Source organism: Oncorhynchus mykiss, chromosome 27 (assembly GCF_057628025.1).
Source record: "Oncorhynchus mykiss isolate SJ-2025 chromosome 27, ASM5762802v1, whole genome shotgun sequence".
NCBI lineage: Eukaryota > Metazoa > Chordata > Actinopteri > Salmoniformes > Salmonidae > Oncorhynchus > Oncorhynchus mykiss.
The window spans coordinates 8,781,367-8,796,008 of record NC_143048.1 but is presented as its reverse complement, the minus strand read 5'-3'; the positions used below and the strand labels follow the sequence as shown (position 1 = coordinate 8,796,008).

The following is a 14,642-nucleotide window of genomic DNA, read 5'->3' as shown; positions in this document are numbered from 1 at the left end:
ACCCCCTTTGGCATTTTTCCTATTTTGTTGCCTTACAACCTGAAATTAAAATTGATTTTCTTGGAGGTTTGTATCATTTGATTACACAACATGCCTACCACTTTGAAAATGCATAATATATTTTAATGTGAAACAAACAAGAAATAAGACAAAAAAATGATAACTTGCATAACTATTCACCCCCCCCCCCCCCCCCATCTAGCCACTGGGATTTTGCCCCTTCTTCAAGGCAGAACTGCTCCAGCTCCTTCAAGTTGGATGGGTTCCGCTGGTGTACAGCAATCTTTAAGTCATACCATAGATTCTCAATTGGATTGAGTTCTGGGCTTTGACTAGGCCCTTCCAAGACGTTTAAATATATTCCCCTTAAACCACTCAAGTGTTGCTTTAGCAGTATACTTAGGGCCATTGTCCTGCTGGAAGGTGAACCTCCATCCCAGTCTCAAATCTCTGGAAGACTGAAACAGGTTTCCCTCAAGAATATTAGTGTATTTAGTGACATCCATCATTCCTTCAATTCTGACCAGTTTCCCAGTGCCTGCCGATGAACAACATCCCCATAGCATGATGCTGCCCTCACCATGCTTCACTGTGGGGATGGTGTTCTCGGGGTGATGGGAGGTGTTGTGGGTTTGCGCCAGACATAGCATTTTCCTTGATGGCCAAAAAGCACAATTTTAGTCTCATCTGACCAGAGTACCTTCTTCCATATTTTGGGGTAGTTTCCCACATGCCTTTTGGTGAACACCAAATATGTTTGCTTTTTTTCTGGCCACTCTCCCGTAAAGCCCAGCTCTGTGGAGTGTATGGCTTAAAGTGGTCCTCTGGACAGATACTCAAATCTCTTCTGTGGAGCTTTGCAGCTCCTTCAGGGTTATCTTTGGTCTCTTTGTTGCCTCTCTGATTAATGCCCTTCTTGCCTGGTCCCTGGGTTTTGGTGGGTGGACCTCTCTTGGCAGGTTTGTTGTCGTGCCATATTCTTTCCATTGTTTGATAATGGATTTAATGGTGCTCTGTGGAATGTTCAAAGTTTTGGATATTTTTTTAATAACCTAACCCTGATCTGTACTTCTCCACAACTGTTTGGAGAGCTCCTTGGTCTTCATGGTGCCGCTTGCTTGGTGGTGCCCCTAGCTTAGTGGTGTTGCAGACTCTAGGGCCTTTCAGAACAGGGCCTTTGAGATCATGTGACAGACCATGTGACACTTAGATTGCACACAGGTGGACTTTTTTTAAACTAATTATGTGACTCCTGAAGGTAATTGGTTGCACCAGATCTTGTTTAGGGGCTTCATAGCAAAGGGGGTGAATACATATGCACCACCACTTTTCCATTCTTTTTTTTTTTTATAATTTTTTGAAACAAGTAATTTTTTTAATTTTGTGTATGTCCATTACGTGAAATCCAAATAAAAATCCATTTAAATTACAGGTTGTAACGCAACAAAATAGGAAAAACGCCAAGGGGGATGAATACTTTTGTAAGTCACCGTAGCTCTGAGATGAAGGAGAGTGATGAAAAATGAAACTCAAATCAGAAAGCTAATTTAGGGTTGTGTGTGAGAGTGTGTTCTGTGTTGTATTTAGCCAACCATGTTAGAAGATCCAGACAGTTCCAGTCTGATTAACTTGTGGTTACAGACAGGAGTATAAAGTGAGTATGTTTGAGTATAAAGTGGTTATTCTGGAGGAGGAAAACCACTCCAACCCAATCTTTCTCCCAGAGACATCTCATGTTTGCCTCCCATCTCCCCCCGTCTCCTCCCTGCCCCTTCCACTGGTTCCTCTGGCTTAACTAAGAACCTGGCTAAACGGACGGGAGATAATTATGGGTAGACAGGCAATTAAGGAGTCAAATTTTGTAAGCGATCAGCGCAATTAGGTCCTGAACACACTGATGGAGGAACACAGTGGGAGAGGATCCTAGACGCATCACTACATCTGTCTGGAGCTAATCCTACTTTCTCTTTCAACTCTTTTTAAAAATGTATTCATTTATTAGGCTGGCCATTGGCGACAGCTAGTTTTACTGGGGTCCGACACATAACTAAACAGACAAAATACTTTACAATTGACGTACGTGTGCGTGTGCATCTATCAGTTACACATACATGTCAGTACATACATACAACAAGTAGGTTACATGGGGAAGAGGCGTAGTGCCATGAGGTGTTGCTTCATTTGTTTTTTGAAACCAGGTTTGCCGTTCACTTGCGCTATATAAGATGTAAAAGAGTTCTATGCACTCATGGCTCTGTATAATGCTGTACGTTTCCTTGAATTTGTTCTGAACCTGGGGCTTGTGAAAATGCCCCTGGTGGCATGTTTGGACACACCTACTCATTCAAGGGTTTTTCAGCATATGTGTGAACTCCTTCAAGAATGTTGGAAAAGCATTCCAGGAGACGACCTCATGAAGCTGGTGGAGAGAATGCAAAGCTGTCATCAAGGCAAAGGGTGGCTACTTTGAAGAATCTCAAATATATTTTGATTTGTTTAACACTTATTTGGTTACTACATGATTTAATGTGTTATTTCATAGTTTTGATGTCTTCACTATTATTCTTCAATGTAGAAAATAGTCAAAATAAGGAAAAACCCTTGAATGAGTAGGTGTGTCCAACATTTTGACTGGAACTGTATATACATATCTACCTCAATTGCATTTACCCCTGCACTTCGACTTGGAACTGGTAACTTTTGACTGGTACTATACAGTCATGGCCAAAATATTCATTTTAACAAAGTCTGCTGCCTCAGTTTGTATGATGGCAATTTGCATATGCTCCAGAATGTTATGAAGAGTGATCAGATGAATTGCAATTAATTGCAAATTCCCTCTTTGCCATGCACATGAACTGAATCCCCAAAAAACATTTCCACTGCATTTCAGCCCTGCCACAAAAGGACCAGCTGACATCATGTCAGTGATTCTCTCGTTAACACAGGTGTGAGTGTTGACGAGGACAAGGCTGAAGATCACTCTGTCATGCTGATTGAGTTCGAATAACAGACTGGACGCTTCAAAAGGAGGGTGGCGTTGGAATCATTGTTCTTCCTCTGTCAGCCATGGTTACCTGCAAGGAAACACGTGCCGTCATCATTGCTTTGCACAAAAAGGGCTTCACAGGCAAGGATATTGCTGCCAGTAAGATTGCACCTAAATCAACCATTTATCGGACCATCAAGAACTTCAAGGAGAGCGGTTCAATTGTTGTGAAGAAGGCTTCAGGGCACCCAAGAAAGCCCATCAAGCGCCAGTACCGTCTCCTAAAGTTGATTCAGCTGCGGGATCGGGGCACCACCAGTACAGAGCTTGCTCAGGAATAGCAGCAGGCAGGTGTGAGTGCATCTGCACGTACAGTGAGGCGAAGACTTTTGGAGGATGGCCTGGTGTCAAGGGCAGCAAAGAAGCCACTTCTCTCCAGGAAAAACATCAGGGACAGACTGATATTCTGCAAAAGGTACAGGGATTGGACTGCTGAGGACTGGGGTAAAGCCATTTTCTCTGATGAATCCCCTTTCCGAATGTTTCGGGCATCCGGAAAAAAGCTTGTCCGGAGAAGACATGGTGAGCGCTACCATCAGTCCTGTGTCATGCAACCAGTAAAGCACCCTGAGACCATTCATGTGTGGGGTTGCTTCTCAGCCAAGGGAGTGGGCTCACTCACAATTTTGCCTAAGAACACAGCCATGAATAAAGAATGGTACCAACACATCCTCCGAGAGCAACTTCTCCCAACCATCCAGGAACAGTTTGGGGATGAACAATGCCTTTTCCAGCATGATGGAGCACCTTGCCATAAGGGAACTCGGGGAACAAAACATTGATATTTTGGGCCCATGGCCAGGAAACTCCCCAGACCTTAATCCCATTGAGAACGTCAATGCTCAAGAGGCGGGTGGACAAACAAAAACCCACAAATGCTGACAAATTCCAAGCATTGATTATGCAAGAATGGGCTGCCATCAGTCAGGATGTGGCCCATAAGTTAATTGACAGCATGCCAGGGCGGATTGCAGAGGTCTTGAAAAAAATAAGGGTCAACACTGCAAATATTGACTCGTTGCATCAACTTCATGTAATTGTCAAGAAAAGCCTTTGACACGTATGAAATGTTTGTAATTATACTTCAGTATTCCATAGTAACATCTGACAAAAATATGTAAAGACACTGAAGCAGCAAACTGTTTGTGTAATTCTCAAAACTTTTGGCCATGACCATATTTTTTCTCAACAACCCACAATAACGTTACAAAATTCAAACTTGTAATTATTTTCTTTCATTATTAGTACAACGGCTCACTGATAGTTGTTGGCATTTCCTGTCTAAATTTGCCCACTTTGACAATAAAGTAATCATTCAAATAATTGGCAACATCAAATGGTTTTGTGATGAATAAGCCATCTGATTCAATTAACGTTTTTAGCCTTTCTGCCCCCCCCCCCCCCCAAAAAAAAAGAGGCACTTCCTGATTGGATTTTCCTCATGTTTTCACCTGCAATATCAGTTCTGTTATACTCAGACAATATTTTTACAATTTTGGAAACTTTAGAGTGTTTTCTATCCTGATCTGTCAATTATATGCATATTCTAACATCTGATCCTGAGAAATAGGCCGTTTACTTTGGGAACGTTATTTTTCCAAACATAAAAATAGTGCCCCCTAGCTTCAAGAGGTTAAAAGATCCTTCACCTGTGATAGAAAGACACCGCTGTCCTCAACAGCACTCCTGCCAGCTTTGGTCTTTGTCATGGTAGCAACGTAGGTTATGCTGTTGCTCCTCGCAGTTCCAGAAGGGCAGGTTGCAGGTAAGATTGAAAACAACAACTAACAGCAGCGATCTAGACAGCCACAAGCCCGGCTTTTCCGTAGCATGTTTAGTAAACAAACCAGTAGAGTTCCATGCTGAGCGCGGCTATGGCTGTGTTCATTAGGGTAAATGTTGTGCTTTTTGTGTTTGGCTGTGCTGACTTGAAACATTTTGTTTACTTAAGTTAATAAATATGTTTCTTGAAGGACATGCATGTGGTTGGTCATTTCCGGGACGCCTTACGAGGTCATACTTAATTATTCTCACATCAAAGATAGGACAGTGCTTTCTAGAGATTTATCCAGTCATCTTGTCATAGCTTAGGTCTATGTTGTCTTAGATCACTACAGTGGTCATAGTATACCATTGTACAGCCAAACACAGATGAATCCCATTAACGTTTGATCCCACAACTCATTTGAAGTTGATTTCTTACCCTCGCTCACCATGTGTTCAGACAGGCCTGTGTCTATGTGATGGCACTTCTACAATTTGTACAACAAGGTGATTACACAGTGATCTGGCCCTATCGTGTGATGGAGAGGAGGGATGTTGCAGTGAAAGGGCCTCTGCTATTACATATCGGCTTTCTGAAACAAAGCAAGGGAGGTATGCATAATTGATAATAGCAGCTAGTTCTTGCCACAGATGTTAACCTTGCCATCAATTCCCCTGTGAAGTCTTTCTTTTACCTGCTAACATCTGAGAGCATAGAAGCGTGTCGAGAAGGGAGGGAAAATGAGCAGGACAGTTCTGGAGCATCGCTGTATGTCCTAACAAATAGTTTCATCATACTCTCACTCTGATGGCTTTAGCCTTTGATAGTTGAGAGTAAACTCACCCGTACTATATTTTATCAGCAAACTAATGTTGTGCCTGTCTGATTAATAAAATGTCGAGTGGCGGGTGGACAGGTGCTTTTGTTTTCTATTCTTTGTTGGATATTAATGTGGAGAGGGTTGAGGTGTAGTGATATCAGGGGACCCCATTGTTCTTAGCCCTCACCGTTCCCCGAGTGGACAGGGACAAATGGAAAGGCTCAGCCGGCCGTCAGCGCCAAGGCCTGGGCCATGAAATCACTATTGATCAATCCATATCTCACCATCAAGCAGGAGTTTGAGAAATTGGACTGGTTTAAGGTTAGACTTGAAAGAGATGAGGCCGAAGATGGATGTGTGTTCAAAGAGCCTGGTATTGTAAATATTCTGTCTCACAAAATAACATGAGGATTGGAAAACAGAACCACTGTAAAAGGATCGTAACCGTGCTGCTGGTGTAATTTCATAGTTAGTGTTTGCAAGGGAGTGTTTGCAAGGGAGATGTGGAGACAATCTGTAGGATACGTGTGCGGGCTGTGTGTGTTTTCCAACATACGTGTGTGCGCGTGTGTGTGTGTGTGTGTGCGCATACCTGTGTGTTTGCTTTTTGTGAGAACACCATCCTACAAAACAAAGACCACACAAACAAAAAGCAGATGATGCGCTACATATCACAACCACTGCCAAATGTAATTAATTACTGCTGTACCAAGAGGCCGGCAAATGTCAGCAGAGGAATTTATTTTGCTAATTTTGCAGCTTTCTTTATTGCCATTGCTGTGTGTTTGCTTTGATCGAGGCCGTAGTTTCTGCCTTCTTTGTGTGTGAGGCACTGGGCCTCGGGACGCACTGCAGCTCAATTTAAACTCAGCACTAATTCCAAACAATGGCAAAGGCATTGATTCTGTTTCTTTTTGTCACACAGCCCGTCTGCGGCCAGAAAAATATGTTTGTATACCGAGTGGCAATTCCATTCTTGTCTCTTCGCGTTTGTATTGAGCGAGAACAGAATTGAGTTAGGGGTTTTTCTGCCTCTCCTTAAAGTTGTATTTTCTAGCTACGTGTTCTATGATCCTTATTGCTCTGGAGACAACAACAAAAAATGATCACAACAATCAAAATTCCTCACGGATTGACATCACAACTAGATTGCTATCAACCATTTTGCTAAAATAGGCCTTGGAGAAATCAATGACATGTTGTATGGCTTGATGGCGCCCATCTTCCAATCCTCCCACACTTAGCATTATGTTTTGTCAAGTTTCCAGCCTCGTTTCTCTGGCAATTAGAGTATAGCTATGTGGCAAGTCATTGCTCCATGCTGATGACGCAGCGATGAGCATGTTACCCAATGTATCAGCAGCGGCATGGCGCCTGATGATCACAGGTCCCTGGCATCAATAAACAGGTTGTTTTGAGTGAGATCACAGAGGTCTCCCCACTAATGGAAGTCAAGAACAGCGGGCTAAATGGTCTGTGCTGAACTGTCTGAAAGCTCAACCATGGCATCACTATGCAGACATTATGCAAACAAGTTGTTTGTTGGGAGACAGAATGATGTTCGACTCAGATATCATGGGGCAGAAGTGAGGCGTCAGGGGACATTAGGTTGTAGGCTCTATTTGTTTTCATTTTGTCACTTTATCATGTTCTTCTGAGCAGGGCAAATGTAGAGGAGGCTACTGAGATTCACAATACCAGAGTTATGGTTTTATTAAACAGACTTTGCCGGTTCTGATGACTAAGGCATACCTAAAAACCAAGGGCAAAATACTGTTGATGTTATCACTCGCCCTCTACGCAGACAATGTGAAACAGCAATAACAACATCCCATGTAAAAAGGTGAGATGATGAAAGTTGGTATGGAGAATAAATTACGGTCTCCCCCTGAACAGTTTATGGGTTGGCCGGCAGAGAATCGCAGTGGATGCCGTTCGGTGAGAGATTTGTGTGGCAGACACACTGAGGTGATTCATATCAGACGATGATTGGGCGATTGCCCCGGGGGCGGTATTCACTCCAGAGTTCAGCCGGTCCCAATTGATTTCTGCTGCTCAGGCCACATTTAATTGCATAATCAATACGTGCTGATGAGAAACAAAGTGTGATGATGGGAATCATAATCAGGGTTGCAAAATAAGAGTCGGACAATGTGTATCGCACTGACCCCTCCGTGGAATACACGTTCTCAGGACAGGAGAGCCGCCATGCCATGACCCCGGGACAGCAATGCTGGTCCAATATCCTTTCTCCTGGATGGTGAAGAAGATCATATTTGTAGCTCAATAGTGCATGCTCAGCACAATGAACCATGCTTTGTTTGTAAATAGCTGTATATGAAGCTATTTCAAATACAATCGCTGTCAATAGCGTTTCTGGAGATAGTGTGTCATGCAACACCATGAATGATTTGGAGCAAGTAAGCTACGGTATGATGCTATAATTCAAGGTACAAATAGGTCTCCTGTGCTCAGTTTGATACGTCGACTTAAAAAGTGGTTAAGGAATTACTGGAATATATTTCTGCACTTTTGCTGAATCCAAGCGCTTCATACTATGTGGTTGTGCTTTAAGAGAGACTCTCCTGCTGTGCCAACAAGAGAGTAGTACAGATAGGCAGGTTTTGCTTTGTGTAGACGCTAGCTGAATTTATCAATGCTCCCACGCTGGGAGGGAGAGGCAGAGAACGCCCATGGTCACTAAGGTCCTGGAGCGGATTACATCACACTTAAAGCCATACATTTTTCACAGGATAAAACCCGCTATAGACTAGTCCTGAACGTGAATGTAGAATGTAGTTTGTTCAAGTCATGTGTTACAGTACACTTTGCGATGAAGGAGTAATGGCCCCTATGTTTTGAATGGACAATCTATTTCTGCCTTGTGAAGTCAGCGTAAAGTGCCTGAAAACACTTTCATGCAGTTGTGTTTTTTTGACATAAACATCATGCTAGTACATTCAGCCAACTGAGAAGCAAAAAAACATACCCTCTCAACTCCTTCACTTTATAGGCCTCAGTCCACTCCAGGGCTTTCAGCGTCAAACATGTTAGCCTGACACAAGGGATCAGCATTTCCAAAATGGCATCCATCATTGTAGCTATTGCTCTTGCACCTCTTCCGCCTCTTCTCCTCTCCAATACAAACCACCTGCAGTGCCAGCTAGTCAGCTATATCCAGGTGCCATACGTGTCCACCAGAGAGCCTATATCCAGCACCATTTTTTAAAGTGCCTAGTTCCATATGTAGATGTAAGCCGAAGTATTATATTTTAAAATGTCTGCCAGGCTTGTGTTCAGCTCACCACCTGCCATGCATCCAGAGCCATGATATTCCCAACCCGCGGGAGGCTTAGTCAGACTACCGTGAGGGCTGGGCTTGTCTGAGCTGACCGGCTTAGCTCCTATCACTCTTCTGTGGACAGTGCGTGAGACATTGAGGATGAGTCTAAGGCCGAGGAGTCCCAAATGTAATCTTGCACTATTCTGGAAAAGCATCTGTTCACTTCAATGGCACTGGGTTGTTGTTTTATAATCCTGTTTCGTTTCATGGCCACGTAGGCAGGCCCGCCACGGTTTGGCCAGTGCTGTTAGGGAAGCTGCCAGTCATTTACATTTGTATCAAACAGCAGTAGAGCACAACACGGATCCAAACAGAGGGCATTGTCCAAGCACGGTGGTCGTATGGCTGCCAGTGTTTGTGAAGCTTCCTGTGTTTGTATTAGACACACAGGTTATTCAACTGATGTTCTTTGGTCTATTGTCATCATGGAAATGTTTGAATGTTCTCGGTTTCATTAAATAAAGCCTTAGTATGGCAGGGATTCAATGACTCGAACACTGGTCAAGGAGAAACAGTGTCATCACCATACTTCAGGGGCTACAATGTTGGCTGATCTTCATGAAGCCCTTTCAATGATCAACCTGGATTAAGTGGACTTGTATGTGTGGTCAATCGTAAACTAATGAAAGGGCAAAATAGTACATATTCCTCACTGATTTCGCTGTCTCTCTCTTCTCTCTGCAGGTATGGGCCGAGTTTACCCCATCTGGACTCCGAGGACAGAAGGATATAAAGGAGGAAGAACTAACAGGGACTAAGCAAACTGAACCGCATGTCTGTGCATCACCACCACCTCTTCGCCACCATGGTCTTCATCACCCTGTGTTGCGTTTTTTTTTTCTTCTCACCTTTGAGCCGAACCCAGTGAGAACGGAATCAAAACAGGCAGACTCAGACAAAAAGCTTAGAGCTGGGGACTCACCTTCTTCTGTGTTCTCCGTCACTTTTTAGTTGGCTTTATCTTTTGTATCTGTACATAACGCAATTCCAAATCTTATAGTTTTGTACATGTAATTTTTATGGTGTGTGAAATTTTTCTAATAAAATAAAAAAGTGGATTAATTCCCTAGAGACTAACAGGCCTGTTTGTGGCTGATGATTTAGCATCTGTTACACCTGCTTCTCTCCTCTTGTATTCCCCCTATACAAACCTAGTACTGTACACCCACACCCTATCCCCGCCTTGCCTATCTCTGCTTCATGGCACCGCAAAGCCAATAACATGTGTTACCTGATGGTTGTAGCACAATGGCAATCAATCCAGATTACTTTAGAGGGAGAAAGGGATCCCAGAGGTAAAAAAATAAATTAGGTTTGAATCATCCCATAGCATCCAGCCCTTTATATATATTACCCCACCAGTTCTACAGCCTTCTCCATATAGACACATTCAGCATCAGGGTTAGCCTCTCTCCCCCACCTAGTAGGCTATAAATTCTGCCAACTCAATTCCACTGACTTCTTTTTATGTTTTTCCCCCTGACCCTCAAAGCCGACATGAATTTAAACACTGCAATTTGCACAGAATCTCTTGTGGTGGTTTTCACCATCTGGTGCAGTGAATCTGATCCAGGTCAGGCATTTAACCAACAGAATGCTTTGCGTGAGTTGGATATCTTATTGAAAGTGCTAAAGCCTGCCTTTCGTGGCTGTTTATAGCTATCCTAAAGTCCTCCTTAAGGCTTGCTGGGTGATGTGTGCCATGAGAGTAATGACTGTCTGCCATTGTGCTAAATCATCATTTTTGCTGTTATTACATACATCACAAAATGGAGTAATCATCACTATTTCCTCATGGCAAGAGATCGAATGATTTCACTGTCATTAATACAGGGGAACATCGAGGTGCAGAGAGAGGGGGTTGCCCAGAAGAAATGAAATGTTAATATCAGTCACTCTGGGAGTTAAAGTGAGTTTGAAAATGTCTCCCCTTTATATGCCCTAAACCAGACAGTACTGGTTTCTAGTCGACGGAATGAGAGACAGAAGTGATGGTAAAAGGCCATGTCTAATGGATTTCTTGAGGAATTCATTTTGTGGCTTGATAACAGTACTTTTGTAATGTTCACTTCTGCAAATGTGTGGCCAATGGTCATAGAGGAAATCTGCACTCATCAGCTAACTGGAGACGTCTGTCTGTGAAACGGTAAATTCCCATTCTTGAAAGTGATGTTACACTCGAAGTCGGAAGTTTACATACACTTAGGTTGGAGTCATTAAAACTCGTTTTTTAAACACTCACCAAATGTCATGTTAACAAACTATAGTTTTGACCAGTCTGTTAAGATATCTACTTTGTGCATGACACAAGTCATTTTTCCAACAATTGCTTCCAGACAGATTATTTCACTTATAATTCACTGTATCACAATTCCAGTTTACATACACTAAGATGACTGTGCCTTTAAACAGCTTTGAAAATTGCAGAAAATTATGTAATGTCTTAAGAAGCTTCTGATAGGCCAAATGACATAATTTGAGTAAATTGGAGGTGTACCTGTGGATGTATTTCAAGACCTACCTTCAAACTCAGTGCCTCTTTGCTTGACATCATGGGTAAATCAAAAGAAATCAGCCAATACCTCTGAAAATAATTGTAGACCTCCACAAGTCTGGTTCATCCTTAGGAGCAATTTCCAAACGCCTGAAGGTACCACATTCATCTGTACAAACACCTTGGGACCACTCAGCCATCACACAGCTAAAGAAGGAGACGCGTTCTATCTCCTAGAGATGAACATACTTTGGTGCGAAAGAGAACTGAAAAAGTGTGTGCGAGCAAGGAGGCCTACAAACCTGACTCAGTTACACCAGCTCTGTCATTAGGAATGGGCCAAAAACGTTTGACCCAAGTAAAACTATTTAAGGGCAATGCTACCAAATACTAATTGAGTGTATGTAAACTGCTGAACCACTGGGAATATGAAAGAAATAAAAGCTGAAATAAATCATGACTATTATTCTGACATTTCATATTCTTAAAATAAAGTGGTGATCCTAACTGATGTAAGACAGTGAATATTTATAGGATTTAATGTCAGGAATTGTGAAAAACTGAGTTTAAATGTATTTGGCTAAGATGTATGTAAACATCCGACTTCAACTGTGGTGAAAGTAATAGACTGGCTCTACTCAACATTGGTGCTGACTGCGTGAGCTAGATATTTATGTTGTACTATAAGTTATTCTTTATACAGATTGGGAAAACAAATGGTTCCTTAAAACCCCTTGACACATATTACCAGTCAAAAGTTTGGACACACCTACTCATTCAAGGGTTTTTATTTATTTTTTACTATTTTCTACATTCTATGAGTAATAGTGAAGACATCAAATCTATGAAATAACACATATGGTCAAATATAGTTACCAAAAAGTGTTAAACAAATCAAAATATATTGTATATTTGAGAATCTTTAAAGTAGCCACCCTTTGCCCTGATGACAGATTTGCACACTCTTGGCATTCTCTCAACCAGCTTCATGAGAGAGTCACCTGGAATGCATTTCAATTAACAGGTGTGCCTTGTTAATTTCTTTCCTTCTTAATGCGTTGGAGACAATCAGTTGTGTTGTGACAAGGTAGGGGTGGAATACAGAAGGTGGCCCTATTTGCTTAAAAGACCAAGTCCATATTATTGCAGGAACAGCTCAAATAAGCAAAGAGAAATGACAGTCTATCATTAGTTTAATTAAAACATGAAGGTCAGTCAATACGGAAAATAAAATGTAAAGTTTCAAGAGCAGTCGCAAAAATCATCAAGCACTATGATGAAACTCTCTCATGAGGTCCACCATAGGAAAGGAAGACCCAGAGTTACCTATGCTGCAGAGCATAAGTTCATTTGAGTTACAAGCCTCAGAAATTGCAGCCCAAATAAATGCTTCAGACTTCAAGTAAGAGACCGGTCTCAACATCAACTGTTCAAAGGAGACTGCGTGAATCAGGACTTCATGGTCAAATTGCTGCAAAGAAACCACAAGTAAAAGACACCAATAAGAAGAAGAGACTTGCTTAGGCCAAGAAACATGGGCAATGGACCGGTGGAAATCTGTCCTTAGGTCTGATGAGTCCAAAATTGAGATTTTTGGTTCCAACCACTGAGTCTTTGTGAGACAGAGTAGGTGAACGGATGATCTCTGCATGTGTAGTTCCCACTGTGAATCATGGAGGAGGAGGTGTGATGGTGTGGGGGTGCTTTGCTGGAGACACTGTGATTTATTTAAAATTCAAAGCACACTTAACCAGCATGGCTACCACAGCATTCTGCAGCGATACTCCATCCCATCTGGTTTGCGCTTAGTGGGACTATAATTTGTTTTCAACAGGACAATGACCCAAAACACACATCCAGGCTGTGTAAGGGTTATTTGACAAGGAAGGAAAGTGATGGAGTGCTGCCTCAGATGACCTGGCTTCCACAATCACCCAACATCAACTGAGATGGTTTGGTGTGAGTTGGACAACAGAGTGAAGGGAAAGCAGCCAAAAACTCCTTCAAGAACTTTGGAAAAGCATTTCAGGTGAAGCAGGTTGAGAGAATGCCATCAAGGCAAAGGGTGGCTACTTTGAAAAATCAAATATAAAATATATTGTTTTGTTTAACACTTTTTTGCTTACTACATCATTCCATGTGTGTTATTTCATAGTCGTGATGTCTTCACTATTATTCTAAAATGTGGAAAATATAAAAAATAAAGAAAAACCCTTGAATGAGAGGTGTTTCCAAACTTTTGACTGGTACCGTACGAACACGCAGGTGTGCTCATTCTATGGTGGTCCCTGCAGCGTACGCTCGAACCAGTGTGATTAGAACACTTTAGAACATCCATTTACTATTGATGCAAGAGTCAGTGTTTGAGCTGGCCACACAGTTCTCATTTTACACAAACAGTTTTTACAACGTTATGTCCACAATGTGAGCAGTTTTTGTTTGGATGCAATGTTCAGTCATTCACAGAAGTAGCTACAGCATAACACAATATTCATCCAAACTGGAAAATGTAGGCTACATTAGTTGTAGCGCTAACTGAGGAAAGAGTGGTCATTTTTATCTAACTCTCGGCTGGCAGAAACCATATGAATTAGGTAATAGCAATTACTTTCTACAATTTCTCACATCACGGGTGACCTCACCAATGAGGTGAACCATCCTTTCAGCTCATTTTGTTATAACATCTTTGGTCTAACAGACATTTACGTAACAACCAGAATGCATTGTATGATGTCAACAAACATGGCACCAAGTATAGTCGGCAATTAGCTTATCATTAGCTCATTATAAATCAGTACAACTTTCACAAAAGTATTTTACACACATCTGTCCATTACAATCTATGCAAGAATTGGAATGCATGATTTGTCACCAGTACTGGAAATGTGAATAAAACAGTACATTTATTTATTTTTTATTTTACCTTTATTTAACTAGGCAAGGCAGTTAAGAACAAATTCTTATTTTCAATGACGGCCTAGGAACAGTGGGTTAACTGCCTGTTCAGGGGCATAATGACAGATTTGTACCTTGTCAGCTCGGGGATATGAACCTCTCGGTTACTAGTCCAACACTCTAACCACCAGGCTACCCTGCCGCCCCAAATACATTATGCTCCATACATACAGTGCCTGCGGAATGTATTCAGAACCCTTGACTTTTTCCACATTT

The 14,642-nt window shown here is 42.0% G+C and overlaps 1 protein-coding gene across 5 annotated transcripts in view; it reads left to right on the top strand.

The window, feature by feature from the left end:
- LOC110507449 (leucine-rich repeat and fibronectin type III domain-containing protein 1-like protein) overlaps window positions 1–10,054 on the top strand; it is a 99,822-nt gene extending 89,768 nt beyond the window's left edge. For all 5 annotated transcript variants that reach the window (XM_021587451.3, XM_021587452.3, XM_036965058.2 and 2 more), the window contains exon 7: window positions 9,662–10,054. The gene's annotated coding sequence lies outside the window, so the exon portion shown is untranslated. The remainder of the gene's footprint in view (window positions 1–9,661) is intronic.
- Window positions 10,055–14,642: the final 4,588 nt, after the last annotated feature.